Consider the following 16,053-nt stretch of genomic DNA (forward strand, 5'->3'; position numbering starts at 1 on the left):
AGTAAAAGCTGAAGCAAGAACATATATATTTTCTTCAGAAAATGTACCTTTTCTAGTTTCTGAAGGATTCTCATTGCCAGTTGATGGAGCTATTTCTCTGAAATGTTTCTTTAATCAATGACTACACCTGGCCTGGATGAGTTTCATTGAACAGGCTGTGTATCAAATGTTGGTCCTTACCGGTCTATGGTTGTCACTCTACTCATACTATCCCGCTAAGCTAAAGTCTAAGTGTTATCTCTATGAGCTTCAGGTCTCAGCCAAGGTTACCCGTCAGGCAAATGAGAGCACGTAGCTCAGCGAACTAACTACCAGGCTACCTCTGCTACGACACCTTTCAAATTATTTTGGTCCTCTTAGGGTAAGATATCCAATCAAATGTCTGATCAACTCTTTCTCCACTATGCAGTTTCTTAATTATGCAAATCTGCATGCTTGCATACAGTCATCAAAGGCAGCAATGAATTGGCCTTCAGGAAAACTGAAGATTTGAAAAATATGGTTATTTCTCAAGGACTTTCTTCTATTGGGTGTTCAATCTCCCCTCTTTGAACACAGCTACTGTGTGCTGAGCCTCGCTCTCTCTCTCGCTGCCACTTCACTGAGCACATCTCTCAGCCCCCCATCCTGAGCACATCTCTCAGCCCCCCATCCTGAGCACATCTCTCAGCCCCCCATCCTGAGCACAACCCAGCAGCAGCAGTGCGGCTTGCTATTTTATAACTGTGCTGCATTGCAGGGCTATTTCCACAAATGAGGGCTGGATTATATAAGAGCTGACTGGTGTTAAGCCTTGAGAGCTGCAAAATGAGAGAGAAGAGGGGAGAGAGAGAGGTAGGGGAGGTGATGGAGGGGGCGGGTTGTGTGACGCAGTAGGACGTGCATAGAGACCAGAATGCAGACACTCCTTCCCAACCCCCCAACCACTCAACTCCAGACATCATGAAAGAACAGCGCTGCCCCGGGGACTTGTCCAGGTAAGTGTTGAATGAACCAAAGGCTGTCACACTGCTGCAATGGGCTCCTTGGAACCGACTCTGATTTCAGCTGGCACCCTATTTCATGCATTCTACACATGCAAGCAGCACACATTTTTCTTTTTTGCACGCTTAGATTAAATTAGGTATTTGCAAACACCTCTTTCAATGGGCGTCAGGTAAACAACGCAAACTGCTAGTCCCCAGGTTGACTCACCTAACAGTCGCCTTGTGAAGTATGTCCAGTATCTGGCTGACTATAAGGTTGCCCGTTATAAGTCTTATAATTAGACCTTTACTTCACTTGTCTGCTTCACAACACAACCCCATTACATTTGCACTGTCCACACGGGGCAGGTGATCTGGTATTCCCCTCTCTTATCCAGCTCCACTGCTCATTATCCAGCTCCACTGCTCATGGGTTCCCCCACAACACTGGGTTTCCTCTCCAGTCCCCCCCCCACCACCACCACCACCACCACTATTGAACAACCAAGCCAAAAGATCATTTTCCTGTCCACTTTGAACTCAGGTTTGCTAATGGGGCAGTACAGGAAGCACTTATCACAGTGCTCTGTGTTATAGGAGGACTTATCTGTAAGAAAAAAAGACGAGGTAAATATCCAAATAGATAGGCTACATCGACAATGTATGTATTTTCTATTATATTTCTCACTTCATTTGGTACAACACACAAAAAAAAAACAAGCTCTGCTCTGTTATGCTCAGGAGCCAGGGCATCTACGTTTGATTTGGATTATGTTTCAAATGTCGGTTGACTAACAGACATGACCATTTGGATAGTGTTTGCCCTTAAAAGCCATTTTAGGTGTAGGGTAAACAGTATATAAGTTACAGGGTTGCAGCTTGGATAGCATCCAATTCACCCCTTTAAAAGCAGTTTATCATTTGAATAATGAATTAAGTAATTACAGCAGAAAGGAAGCTGTTTGAACAACCCAGACGGTTGTGTGGACCAACAATTCAGGCGTACGACTGCCAACCGCGAGCCACCCCTGCAATTTAAACGCCGGTGTGATCACTGCTCGTCTGATTCGGGTGCAGTTCCCTGGTTTGGTCAGAGGAGGGAGGTAGAGCGAATACAGTAAGAGAGAGTGCATTTCATCATCCCTGCAATGCTAGTGAAGGTCTCTCAAGGGCAACCCATTATATCTGCAAAGTCATACATACACACTTGGAGGTATTTCTGTGTGGACCACACAACGCATGTCAATTATGGCATAGTTTATGTACTGCATATGCTATCATCATTTGAAGTGGATAATTTTTTTAAAAGGAAGAACTATGTCCTGAAATATCTTTAGAAGATTCTGATATATCTGGTCACTCACTGTTTTCACCCTAGCCTACCCTTTAAAGCTGTAAAATAGGCATGACCCCTTGAAAGTATTACTAAATGTATGCATGGACCTACACAGCAATTGAAAGACCAGCATTAGCAGTTTGTGTGTGATTTGTGTGCGCACCAGCCCTTGTGTGTGTGTGTGTGTGTGTGTGTGTGTGTGTGTGTGTGTGTGTGTGTGTGTGTGTGTGTGTGCGTGTGTGTGTGTGTGTGTGTGTGTGTGTGTGTGTGTGTGTGTGTGTGTGTGTGTGTGTGTGTGTGTGTGTCAAAGCTGGAAATCATGTCATCAATACACCAACACACGGTCTGTGTGGAGTTGTCAGGAGACAGCAGCATAGAACAGAACAGAATAAAACAAATCTCTCTTCAAAATGATTGTGAAAATGCAAACTGATTTCGAGCCACCTTTACCACCCACACAACTCCTATTCAACCACTGAATGTTATACACAAATGTTTACACAGATATGTTAATATCATTGTTGTAACAAAATATGATCAAATATCCGTTTGACTGTACTTCTCTTTTCAATACTTGACTCACAGTCGATGAGGGACACAGTAACAGCAAAGCACTACTCAAACACTACAGACTAAAAGCTCACTGTTCTACGAGGACACAGAGAGAGAACAAACAAAGCCCTTAGTAAACAATGAACACAATATCAAATGCTCCCTCTGCCACTGAACTCCAGAGGATGTTAGGAGGCTGAACTGAAGACACGCCCCCGCACCCCCAGCCTGCCTTTCCTGTCTGCCTCCCCCTGCCTGGCCCCTAGCCAGAGCCTGTAAAGAGTGCTGGGTCAGCAAAACAAAGTGGGAACGGCATGACTGCCCCTCATAAAACTACTAACCATCAACCGTGCAGTATCGATCGACAGCCTTTAATCAATACAGGGCATATACTGTGGCCCCGACATGTATCTCTTTCTGCAGAGTTAGCGAGTCTAGAACCACGTTATTCAATGCTCATTGGGGGGGAAAAAACTAAGATGGAGGATGGGCCTTTTGTGATGATGGATATTTTTGCTTTGCGTGACGGAGGCCTCTGGGTACGGATTTAGAGGGTTCCGATGACCAGTGATGAATATCACCGAGCGTTAAAAGGCATTTGGACTGGATCTGTGTTTTAACAGAGTACAATTGGCTTTTTGTCAGAGCAATGCAGGGCGAGGCTACGGCATAGACAGTTCAGAAACACTCTTAACAAAATGGGGGAGTACAGCTGCAGTCTCTCTGAGGTATTACTTCGCAAGCCATCACAGGATTCTTGCTTAATCAAACCAGCATTGACGAGCATGCAAAGATCAAAAGGTAACAGCATGAGCATACACAGAGAAGGCAAAAAACCTGAACAGTGTTCCACTAGTTTACTTAAGTATGATTTTGTGAGGGCATTTCCCCTATGCACAGTAGCAAGGAGCGGAAGCCAGTTGGGTTTCACATCGGTGCTAATATTCACATTTGGCACCAAGACTTTCTGTGTCACACACAGAGTACTCTCTCTACTAATTGAGTTAACATTGCTTTCAGCCAAATATCCCTCACTGCACTAATTAGAAGAACCCAAAACCCTTCAGGAGCAACACACATCCAGCGTCATGCACAAACGCTTTCTCTTAAAAAGCCGGAGTGAAAGGGGGTGTGTAATGTGTGAAAGAGAGAGGAGGGTGGGGGCCATCTAGGAACGGGAGTCGGGTAGCAATCTACAGAACATCCCCAGCTCTCTGTACTGGATGCAACACTTTGGACACTTTCCAGCTCCCTCCCTGTTGTCTGGGCTGTTTCCTTCACCCAGCTCCCTCCCTGTTGTCTGGGCTGTTTCCTTCGCCCAGCTCCCTCGCTGTTTTTTGGGCTGTTTCCTTCACCCAGCTCCCTCCCTGTTGTCTGGGCTGTTTCCTTCATCCAGCTCCCTCCCTGTTGTCTGGGCTGTTTCCTTTGCCCAGCTCCCTCCCTGTTGTCTGGGCTGTTTCCTTCACCCAGCTCCCTCCCTGTTGTCTGGGCTGTTTCCTTCATCCAGCTCCCTCCCTGTTGTCTGGGCTGTTTCCTTCACCCAGCTCCCTCCCTGTTGTCTGGGCTGTTTCCTTCACCCAGCTCCCTCCCTGTTGTCTGGGCTGTTTCCTTCACCCAGCTCCCTCCCTGTTGTCTGGGCTGTTTCCTTCACCCAGCTCCCTCCCTGTTGTCTGGGCTGTTTCCTTCACCCAGCTCCCTCCCTGTTGTCTGGGCTGTTTCCTTCACCCAGCTCCCTCCCTGTTGTCTGGGCTGTTTCCTTCACCCAGCTCCCTCCCTGTTGTCTGGGCTGTTTCCTTCACCCAGCTCCCTCCCTGTTGTCTGGGCTGTTTCCTTCACCCAGCTCCCTCCCTGTTGTCTGGGCTGTTTCCTTCGTCCAGCTCCCTCCCTGTTGTCTGGGCTGTTTCCTTCGTCCAGCTCCCTCCCTGTTGTCTGGGCTGTTTCCTTCACCCAGCTCCCTCCCTGTTGTCTGGGCTGTTTCCTTCACCCAGCTCCCTCCCTGTTGTCTGGGCTGTTTCCTTCACCTAGCTCCTTCCCTGTTGTCTGGGCTGTTTCCTTTGTCCAGCTCCCTCCCTGTTGTCTGGGCTGTTTCCTTCACCCAGCTCCCTCCCTGTTGTCTGGGCTGTTTCCTTTACCCAGCTCCCTCCCTGTTGTCTGGGCTGTTTCCTTCATCCAGCTCCCTCCCTGTTGTCTGGGCTGTTTCCTTCGCCCAGCTCCCTCGCTGTTTTTTGGGCTGTTTCCTTCACCCAGCTCCCTCCCTGTTGTCTGGGCTGTTTCCTTCATCCAGCTCCCTCCCTGTTGTCTGGGCTGTTTCCTTTGCCCAGCTCCAGCACCAGCCAGACAGAGTCAGGGCCCAGGGGCAGTCAGTGGGGGCGAGATCACTCAAAGCTCTTAACATAAAAATTGAATCAAATCAAATTGTACTGATCACATACACATGGTTAGCAGATGTTAATCAAATCAAATCAAAGTGGATCTGTCACCTGCGCTGAATACATCAGGTGTAGACCTTACAGTGAAATGCTGATTTACAGGCTCTAACCAATAGTGGAAAAAAGGTATTAGGTGAACAATAGGTAAGTAAAGAAATAAAACAACAGTAAAAAGACATATACAGTAGCGAGGCTATAAAAGTAGTGAGGCTACATACAGACACTGGTTAGTCAGGCTGATTGAGGTTGTATGTACATGTAGATATGGTTAAAGTGACTATGCATATATGATGAACAGAGAGTAGCAGTAGCGTAAAAGAAGGGTTGGTGGGTGGTGGATGGGACACAATGCAGATAGTCCGGGTAGCCAATGTGCGGGAACAGTGGTTGGTCGGCCCAATTGAGGTAGTATGTACATGAATGTATAGTTAAGGTGACTATGCATATATGATGAACAGAGAGTAGCAGTAGCGTAAAAGAGGGGTTGGCGGGCGGTGGGTGGGACACAATGCAGATAGCCCAGTTAGCCAATGTGTGGGAGTACTGGTTGGTCGGCCCAATTGAGGTAGTATGTACATGAATGTATAGTTAAGGTGACTATTCATATATGATAAACAGAGAGTAGCAGCAGCGTAAAAAGAGGGGTGAGGCACACAATGCAAATAGTCCAGGTAGCCATTTGATTACCTGTTCAGGAGTCTTATGGCTTGGGGGTAAAAACTGTTGAGAAGCCTTTTTGTCCTAGACTTGGCACTTCGGTACAGCTTGCCATGCGGTAGTAGAGAGAACAGTCTATGACTGGGGTGGCTGGGGTCTTTGACAATATTTGGGCCTTCCTCTGACACCGCCTGGTGTAGAGGTCCTGGATGGCAGGCAGCTATGCCCCAGTGATGTACTGGGCCGTACGCACTACCCTCTGAAGTGCCTTGCGGATAGAGGCCGAGCAATTGCCGTACCAGGCAGTGATGCAACCAGTCAGGATGCTCTCGATGTTGCAGCTGTAGAACCTTTTGAGTATCTCGGGACCCATGCCAAATCTTTTTCGTTTCCTGAGGGGGAATAGGCTTTGTCGTGCTCTCTTCACGACTGTCTTGGTGTGTTTGGACCATTCTAGTTTGTTGTTGATGTGGACACCAAGGAACTTGAAGCTCTCAACCTGCTCCACTACAGCCCGGTCGATGGGAATGGGGGCGTGCTCGGGTCCTCCTTTTCCTGTAGTCCACAATAATCTCCCTAGTCTTGGTTACGTTGAGAGATAGGTTGTTATTCTGGCACCACCCGGCCAGGTCTCTGACTTCCTCCCTATAGACTGTCTCGTCGTTGTCGGTGATCAGGCCTACCACTGTTGTGTTGTCTGCAATGTGAGTGTAGGAAAATACTTGTGCTTCTAGTTCTGACAGTGCAGTAATATATATTTTTAACCAGGTAGGCAAGTTGAGAACAAGTTCTCATTTACAATTGCGACCTGGCCAAGATAAAGCAAAGCAGTTCGACACATACAACAACACAGAGTTACACATGGAGTAAAACAAACATACAGTCAATAATACAGTAGAAAAATAAGTATATATACAATGTGAGCAAGTGAGGTGAGATAAGGGAGGTAAAGGCAAAAAAAGGCCATGGTGGCGAAGTAAATACAATATAGCAAGTAAAACACTGGAATGGTTGATTTGCAGTGGAAGAATGTGCAAAGTAGAGATAGAAATAATGGGGTGCAAAGGAGCAAAAAAAAAATACAGTAGGGAAAGAGGTAGTTGTTTGGGCTAAATTATAGATGGGCTATGTTCAGGTGCAGTAATCTGTGAGCTGCTCTGACAGCTGGTGCTTAAAGCTAGTGAGGGAGATAAGTGTTTCCAGTTTCAGAGATTTTTGTAGTTCGTTCCAGTCATTGGCAGCAGAGAACTGCAAGGAGAGGCGGCCAAAGGAAGAATTGGTTTTGGGGGTGACCAGAGAGATATACCTGCTGGAGCCCGTGCTACAGGTGGGTGATGCTATGGTGACCAGCGAGCTGAGATAAGGGGGGACTTTAGATTACCTTGTAGATTACCTGGAGCCAGTGGGTTTGACGACGAGTATGAAGTGAGGGCCAGCCAACGAGAGCGTACAGGTCGCAGTGGTGGGTGGTATATGGGGATTTGGTGACAAAACTGATGGCACTGTGATAGACTACATCCAATTTATTGAGTAGGGTATTGGAGACTATTTTGTAAATGACCTCACCGACGTCGAGGATTGGTAGGATGGTCAGTTTTACAAGGGTATGTTTGGCAGCATGAGTGAAGGATACTTTGTTGCGAAATAGGAAGACAATTCTAGATTTAACTTTGGATTGGAGATGTTTGATGTGAGTCTGCAAGGAGAGTTTACAGTCTAACCAGACACCTAGGTATTTGTAGTTGTCCACATATTCTAAGTCAGAGCCGTCCAGAGTAGTGATGTTGGACAGGCGGGCAGGTGCAGGCAGCGATCGGTTGAAGAGCATGCATTTAGTTTTACTTGTATTTAAGAGCAATTGGAGGCCACGGAAGGAGAGTTGTATGGCATTGAAGCTTGCCTAGAGGCTTGTTAACACAGTGTCCAAAGGGCCAGAAGTATACAGAATGGTGTTGTTTGCATAGAGGTGGATCAGAGACTCACCAGCAGCAAGAGCGACATCATTGATGTATACAGAGAAGAGATTCGGTCCAAGAATTGAACCCTGTGGCACCCCCATAGAGACTGCCAGAGGCCCGGACAACAGACCCTCTGATTTGACACACTGAACTCTATCAGAGAAGTAGTTGGTGAACCAGGCGAGGCAATCATTTGAGAAACCAAGGCTGTCGAGTCTGCCGGTGAGGATGTGGTGATTGACACAGTCGAAAGCCTTGGCCAGGTCTATGAATACGGCTGCACAGTGTTGTTTCTTATCGATGGCGGTTAACATATCGTTTAGGACCTTGAGCGTGGCTGAGGTGCACCCATGACCAGCTCTGAGACCAGATTGCATAGCGGAGAAGGTATGGTGGGATTCTAAATGGTCGGTAATCTGTTTGTTGACTTGGCTTTCGAAGACCTTAGATAGGCAGAGTAGGATAGATATAGGTCTGTAGCAGTTTGGGTCAAGAGTGTCCCCCCATTTGAAGAGGGGGATGACCGCAGCTGCTTTCCAATCTTTGGGAATCTCAGACGACACGAAAGAGAGGTTGAACAGGCTAGTAATAGGGGTGGCAACAATTTTGGCAGATCATTTTAGAAAGAAAGGGTCCAGATTGTCTAGCCCGGCTGATTTGTAGGGGTCCAGATTTTGCCACTCTTTCAGAACATCAGCTGACTGGATTTGGGAGAAGGAGAAATGGGGAAGGCTTGGGCGAGTTTCTGTGGGGGGTGCAGTGCTGTTGACCGGGGGTAGGGGTAGCCAGGTGGAAAGCATGGCCAGCCATAGAAAAATGCTTATTGAAATTCTCAATTATAGTGGATCTATCGGTGGTGACAGTGTTTCCTATCTTCAGTGCAGTGGGCAGCTGGGAGGTGTTCTTATTCTCCATGGACTTTACAGTGTCCCAGAACATTTTTGAGTTTGTGTTGCAGGAAGCAAATTTCTGCTTCAAAAGGCTAGCCTTGGCTTTTCTAACTGCCTGTGTATATTGGTTTCTAGCTTCCCTGAAAAGTTGCATATCACGGGGGCTATCCGATGCTAATGCAGAATGCCATAGGATGTTTTTGTGTTGGTTAAGGGCAGTCAGGTCTGGAGAGAACCAAGGGCTATATCTGTTCCTGGTTCTAAATTTCTTGAATGGGGCATGCTTATTTAAGATGGTGAGGAAGGCTTTTTTTTAAATAACCAGGGATCCTCCACTGACGGGATGAGATCCATATCCTTCCAGGATACCCCGTCCAGGTCGATTAGAAAGGCCTGCTCGCTGAAGTGTTTCAGGGAGCGTTTTACAGTGATGAGTGGAGGTCGTTTGACCGCTCACCCATTACGGATGCAGGCAATGAGGCAGTGATCGCTAAGATCTTGGTTGAAAACAGCAGAGGTGTATTTAGAGGGCAAGTTGGTTAGGATGATATCCATGAGGGTGCCCGTGTTTACGGCTTTGGGGTGGTACCTGGTAGGTTCATTGATAATTTGTGTGAGATTGAGGGCATCAAGCTTAGATTGTATGTTGGCTGGGGTGTTAAGCATGTTCCAGTTTAGGTCACCTAGCAGCACGAGCTCTGAAGATAGATGGGGGGCAATCAGTTCACATATGGTGTCCAGAGCACAGCTGGGGGGCAGAGGGTGGTCTATAGTAGGCGGCAACGTTGAGAGACTTGTTTTTAGAGAGGTGGATTTTTAAAAGTAGAAGTTCAAATTGTTTGGGTGCAGACCTGGATAGTAGGACAGAACTCTGCAGGCTATCTTTGCAGTAGATTGCAACACCGCCCCATTTGGCCATTCTATCTTGTCTGAAAATGTTGTAGTTAGGGATGAAAATTTCAGAATTTTTGGTGGTCTCCTATAATATCTAACAAGTAATACAACAATTCCACAACAACTACCTAATACACACAAATCTAAAGGGATGGAATAAGAATATGTTCATATAAATATATGGGTGGACCATGACCAAGCAGCATAGGCAAGATGCAATAGATGGTATAAAATACAGTATATATACATATTAAATGAGTATGTAAGATATGTAAACATTATTTAAGTGGCATTATTTAAAGTGACTAGTGATCCATTTATTAAAGTGGCCAATGATTTTGAGTCTGTATGTAGGCAGCAGCCTCTCTGTGTTAGTGATGGCTGTTTAACAGTCTGATGGCCTTGAGATAGAAGCTGTTTTTCACTCTATCGGTCCCAGCTTTGATGCACCTGTACTGACCTCGCCTTCTGGATGTTAGCAGGGTGAACAGGCAGAAGCTCGGGTCGTTGTTGTCCTTGATGATCTTTTTGGCCTTGAGCATGCACCCTTGATGGCCCCGTTGTCGAGGATCAGCAAAGTGGAGATATTGTTTCCTACCTTCACCACCTGGGGGCGGCCGGTCAGAAAGTCCCGGACCCAATTGCATAGGGTGTGGTTGAGACACAGGGTCTCAAGCTTAATGATGAGCTTGGAGGGTACTATGGTGTTGAATGCTGAGCTGTAGTCAATTAACAGCATTCTTATATACGTTTTTATCTTGTCCAGATGGGTTAGGGCAGTGTGCAGTGTGATGGCGATTGCATCGTCTGTGGTCCTATTGGGGCAGTATGCAAATTGAAGTGGGTCTAGGGTGGCAGGTAAGGTGGAGGTGATATGATCCTTGACTAGTCTTTCAAAGCACTTCATGACGACAGAAGTGAGTGCTACGGGGTGATAGTCATTTAGTTCAGTTATCTTTGCCTTCTTGGGTACAGGAACAATGGTGAACGGAAAGGCACTGGAGCAACGAACTGCACTTCCTGTCTCTTCCTGGTCGGTTCCCCTCTCTCCACTGGGATTCTCTGCCTCTAACCCTGTTACAGGGGCTGAGTCACTGGCTTACTGGTGCTCTTCCATGCCGTCCCTAGGAGGGGTGCGTCACTTGAGTGGGTTGAGTCACTGACGTGATTTTCCTGTCCGGGTTGGCGCCCCCCCTTGGGTTGTGCCGTGGGGGAGATCTTCGTGGGCTATACTCGACATTGTCTCAGGATGGTAATTTGGTGGTGTGGGGGCTGTGCTTTGGCAAAGTGGGTGGGGTTATATCCTGCCTGGGGGTATCGTCGGACGGGGCCACAGTGTCTCCCAACCCCTCCTGTCTCAGCCTCCAGTATTTATGCTGCAGTAGTTTATGTGTCGGGGGGCTAGGGTCAGTCTGTTATATCTGGAGTATTTATCCTTTCTTATCCGGTGTCTTGTGTGAATTTAAGTATGCTCTCTCTAATCCTCTCTTTTTTTCTTTCGTTCTTTCTCTCTCTCGGAGGACCTGAGCCCTAGGACCATGCCTCAGGACTACCTGGCCTGATGACTCCTTGCTGTCCCCCGTCCACCTGGTCGTGCTGCTGCTCCAGTTTCAACTGTTCTGCCTGCGGTTATGGAACCCTGACCTGTTCACCGGACGCGCTACCTGTCCCAGACCTGCTGTTTTCAACTCTCTAGAGACAGCAGGAGCGGTAGAGATGCTCTTAATGATCGGCTATTAAAAGCCAACTGACATTTACTCCTGAGGTGCTGACCTGTTACACCCTCGACAACCACTGTGATTATTATTATTTGACCCTGCTGGTCATCTCTGAAAATTTGATCATCTTGGCCATATTCTGTTATAATCTCCACCCGGCACAGCCAGAAGAGGACTGGCCACCCCTCATAGCCTGGTTCCTCTCTAGGTTTCTTCCTAGGTTCTGGCCTTTCTAGGGAGTTTTTCCTAGCCACCGTGCTTCTACACCTGTATTGCTTGCTGTTTGGGGTTTTAGGCTGGGTTTCTGTACAGCACTTTGTGACATCAGCGTATGTAAGAAGGGCTTTTTAAATACATTTGATTGATTGACGGCCATCAAAAAAGCATGTGGGGACAGCAGACTGGGATAGGGAGAGATTGAATATGTCCATAAACACACCAGCCAACTGGTCTGTGCATGCTCTGAGGACTCAGCTAGGGATGCCGTCTGGGCCGGCAGCCTTGCGAGGGTTAACACTTTTAAATGTCTCTCTCATCACAATAGCTGCAGGACGTCCGGCCGAGCTGGACCCGCCCTCGCTGGGGAGTGAACCCTTTACGCATTGCAGTGGAAGCCCAGCTAGGCAGACAGGCAGGCAGTCACACCTACTCCTGAGACCACAAAGTGCAGTTGATTGACACTAATATCAAAGCCAACGTGCGCTCCTCCTCGGCTCTGCTCTACTTCAGGAAATGCACATAGAGTCAGAGAGAGAGGTGTCCTTCAGGTCTGCACAGATGAGGGGAATTGACCTAAGAATATCATAGGGAGTGTGATAGTACGAAAATGAATGCGTGCACTACTGTAAGTTGCTATGGATAAGAGCATCTGCAAAATGACTAAAATGTATTTGTGAAATGTACAATTGATTCATATTTCTCAGAGTGCAATGATACTGAAAACACTACAGGCTCCCACAACATTTTCCCACAATGTCAAATATCCTTTACTGATAATCTGAGCTTTTTACACAGGACTAAAAGCAACATTTCTCACATAGCCAACCTCTGTGTTAGCAGTCAATTAGTGAAATGGTTCAACCTCTTCCTCTCCTCCAACATTCTACAATACAGCTCATTGGAACTCCTCGAACCCTCCTCTCTGGTGTGAGTTCCGTAACGGAGGGATGTCATTTTTACAGCACACGAGGGTTCTATATAGAGAATGATGGATGTTTGTGTCAGTGTGCTTCTACCAGACACAGTCCCAGTGCCTTGATGAATGAATGGATTCTTTGACAGCCCTTCTTCTAACCCTCTACTGTAGTCTGTTATTAGTATAGCTGCCTGGCTCCAAAGACTCACAGTGGGGCTTGGTATATAGGCACTAGCACTAGGCAGTGGGGCTTGGTATATAGGCACTAGCACTAGGCAGTGGGGCTTGGTATATAGGCACTAGCACTAGGCAGTGGGGCTTGGTATATAGGCACTAGCACTAGGCAGTGGGGCTTGGTATATAGGCACTAGCACTAGGCAGTGGGGCTTGGTATATAGGCACTAGCACTAGGCAGTGGGGCGCAGGCAGCATGTCAAGCACGCAAAGACGAAGTCACCCTTGCAGGGGCTGTTAAATAATGCAAATGTTGTTTCAGAGAGAGATCGAGGGGGGGGGGGAGAAGTGAAGAGGGGAGATTGAAGAGATTGAAGGGGAAAGGGGGAGAGACCGAGTGATGGGGAGAGAATGAGAGTGAAAGAGAGACAAGAGAGAGGGAGGGGGGCATGGGGGGGATAGAAGGGGGAGAGGCTGAGATAAGTGTGGCTGAGATAAGTGTGTGTGAGAGAGATTGAAAGGATAGATATAAAAATAAAAAGAGAGAGAAAGAGGGGGAGAGAGAGGAAGAGAGAGTGAGCAGAGATTGAGAGAGCAGATAGGAGCAGATAGGAGATTAATAGTTAATTCATACAGCAGCTTCTGGGCATGTGCAGTGTTTTAGGAGACCTGTTTCTCCTCTCTATAGGGTTATTTAGGAGACCTGTTTCTCCTCTCTATAGGGTTATTTAGGAGACCTGTTTCTCCTCTCTATAGGGTTATTTAGGAGACCTGTTTCTCCTCTCTATAGGGTTATTTAGGAGACCTGTTTCTCCTCTCTATAGAGTTATTTAGGAGACCTGTTTCTCCTCTCTATAGGGGGCTTATTTAGGAGACCTGTTTCTCCTCTCTATAGGGTTATTTAGGAGACCTGTTTCTCCTCTCTATAGGGCACTATTTAGGAGACCTGTTTCTCCTCTCTATAGGGTTATTTAGGAGACCTGTTTCTCCTCTCTATAGGGTTATTTAGGAGACCTGTTTCTCCTCTCTGTAGGGTTATTTAGGCAGACCTGTTTCTCCTCTCTATAGAGTTATTTAGGAGACCTGTTTCTCCTCTCTATAGAGTTATTTAGGCAGACCTGTTTCTCCTCTATATAGGCTATAGGGTTATTTAGGAGACCTGTTTCTCCTCTCTATAGGGTTATTTAGGAGACCTGTTTCTCCTCTCTATATGGTTATTTAGGAGACCTGTTTCTCCTCTCTATAGAGTTATTTAGGAGACCTGTTTCTCCTCTCTATAGGGTTATTTAGGAGACCTGTTTCTCCTCTCTATAGGGTTATTTAGGAGACCTGTTTCTCCTCTCTATAGGGTTATTTAGGAGACCTGTTTCTCCTCTCTATAGAGTTATTTAGGAGACCTGTTTCTCCTCTCTATAGGGTTATTTAGGAGACCTGTTTCTCCTCTCTATAGGGTTATTTAGGAGACCTGTTTCTCCTCTCTATAGGGTTATTTAGGAGACCTGTTTCTCCTCTCTATAGGGTTATTTAGGAGACCTGTTTCTCCTCTCTATAGGGTTATTTAGGAGACCTGTTTCTCCTCTCTGTAGGGTTATTTAGGAGACCTGTTTCTCCTCTCTATAGAGTTATTTAGGAGACCTGTTTCTCCTCTCTATAGAGTTATTTAGGAGACCTGTTTCTCCTCTCTATAGAGTTATTTAGGAGACCTGTTTCTCCTCTCTATAGGGTTATTTAGGAGACCTGTTTCTCCTCTCTATATGGTTATTTAGGAGACCTGTTTCTCCTCTCTATAGAGTTATTTAGGAGACCTGTTTCTCCTCTCTATAGGGTTATTTAGGAGACATGTTTCTCCTCTCTATAGGGTTATTTAGGAGACCTGTTTCTCCTCTCTATAGGGTTATTTATGAGACCTGTTTCTCCTCTCTATAGGGTTATTTAGCTTTTTTGTATATTTTTCTTATTTTCTGTTAGATTTTTCTGTCCCATGTTCTCCCTTGAAAAATGGGATAGCTTGGTAAAATAAAGGTCAAATAAAACGTTTAGTAACCTTGTCTGGTTGTCTTACGCTCAATTAGCGTAATTGAAATGAGATGCACCAATGCATCAAAATGAATTGTCATGCATTTTATTTTGACGCTCATTTGACTTATAAAAGGAATGGTTTCAAATAACCGACCGCAGACAATAGAAATTAAAAACACGCTTGTTGACCCTGTGTGTATCCTTTTCGAAATGTGGAATTACTGTACCTAACCAAACCCCATATATCAACACAAAGAAGACACACTTATTCCATTTCAGATAAGAGTAGGATAAAGGTAAGGTGAAGAAATGGTTCATGACATTTTAAATAGTTTTCTGAACAGCTTTGGAGCCTGGTGGGGAATGCAAATGAAAAGGGTTGTGCCAAACATTCGCTGAAGTGTCTTCCATCCATTCGCTATATTTGACAGTGGCTTTTAATTAAGCATTAGCCAAATTCGTACTGGTCTCATATAGTGTTGTTTTCATGCCGGTTGTCACAGTCACATTGACTGGAGGACAATACAGGGAAATTACCATTACTATTAAATGTCGGGGTAATTGGATGCTTGACAAGAACATGACATTGTTTTATATTTCGTTTTATATTGGATATTCGGTGGAAATTCGTTTTTAAAAATCTCGACAATAGCTATAGAACCAAGCATGCCATGACTATGAAAATGTTATATTCCCGAATCAGTGGTGAATGAAGAACAATCTATGCCTTTTTTGTTGATAAAAAAAAAATATATATATATATATACATTTCGGATTTCCAGCGTGCCATGAAAACCGCGTATGCAGCAGCATTTCACCCTGCATTTCAATGCTGGCTTGCCTCTGAAGCTAAACAGTGTCGGTCCTGGTCGCCCCTGGATGGGCGACCAGATGCTGCGGGAAGTGGTGTTGAAGGGCCAGACTTCCCTCTGGTCTAAGGAGATCTCAATGCCACAGGGAAAGGGAAATTTGTCCTGCGTAGGGAGCCGTCTTTTAGGTGGGACATTAAACAAGACTCCTGACTCTCTGTGGTCATTCAAAATCCCATGGCACTTATTGTAAGAGTAGGGGTGATAACCCCGGTGTCCTGGCTAAATTACCAACCTGGCCCCATTACATCATGGCCACTTAATCATCCCCCTCGTTCCTAATTGTCATATATCAGTCCTCACCTCTAGCTGATGTGCGATGAGCGTTCTGGCACAAAAATGGTCGCCGTGCATCACCCAGGTGGGTGCCACACATTGATGGTGGATGAGGTGTTTCCCCCAACTATGTAAAGCGCTGTGACATTTCCACTCCAATGAATTAACGAGCTACTGAAAT

General features: G+C 46.1%; 1 long non-coding RNA gene across 6 annotated transcripts; it reads right to left on the reverse strand.

Annotated features, from left to right (window-relative positions):
* Positions 1–13,207: 13,207 nt before the first annotated feature.
* On the reverse strand, positions 13,208–14,892 carry LOC127908100 (uncharacterized). Of its 6 annotated transcripts, XR_008066184.1 has the most exons (5): positions 14,616–14,892; positions 14,106–14,275; positions 13,970–14,071; positions 13,655–13,722; positions 13,208–13,513 (listed from the first exon to the last, which is right to left on the reverse strand). It is a non-coding gene; the product is annotated as an uncharacterized LOC127908100 (long non-coding RNA). The 6 variants fall into 6 exon arrangements; XR_008066188.1 differs by having other exon boundaries at positions 13,970–14,207; XR_008066187.1 differs by having other exon boundaries at positions 13,970–14,241.
* Positions 14,893–16,053: the final 1,161 nt, after the last annotated feature.

The sequence above is a fragment of the Oncorhynchus keta genome, chromosome 16 (genome assembly GCF_023373465.1).
Source record: "Oncorhynchus keta strain PuntledgeMale-10-30-2019 chromosome 16, Oket_V2, whole genome shotgun sequence".
NCBI lineage: Eukaryota > Metazoa > Chordata > Actinopteri > Salmoniformes > Salmonidae > Oncorhynchus > Oncorhynchus keta.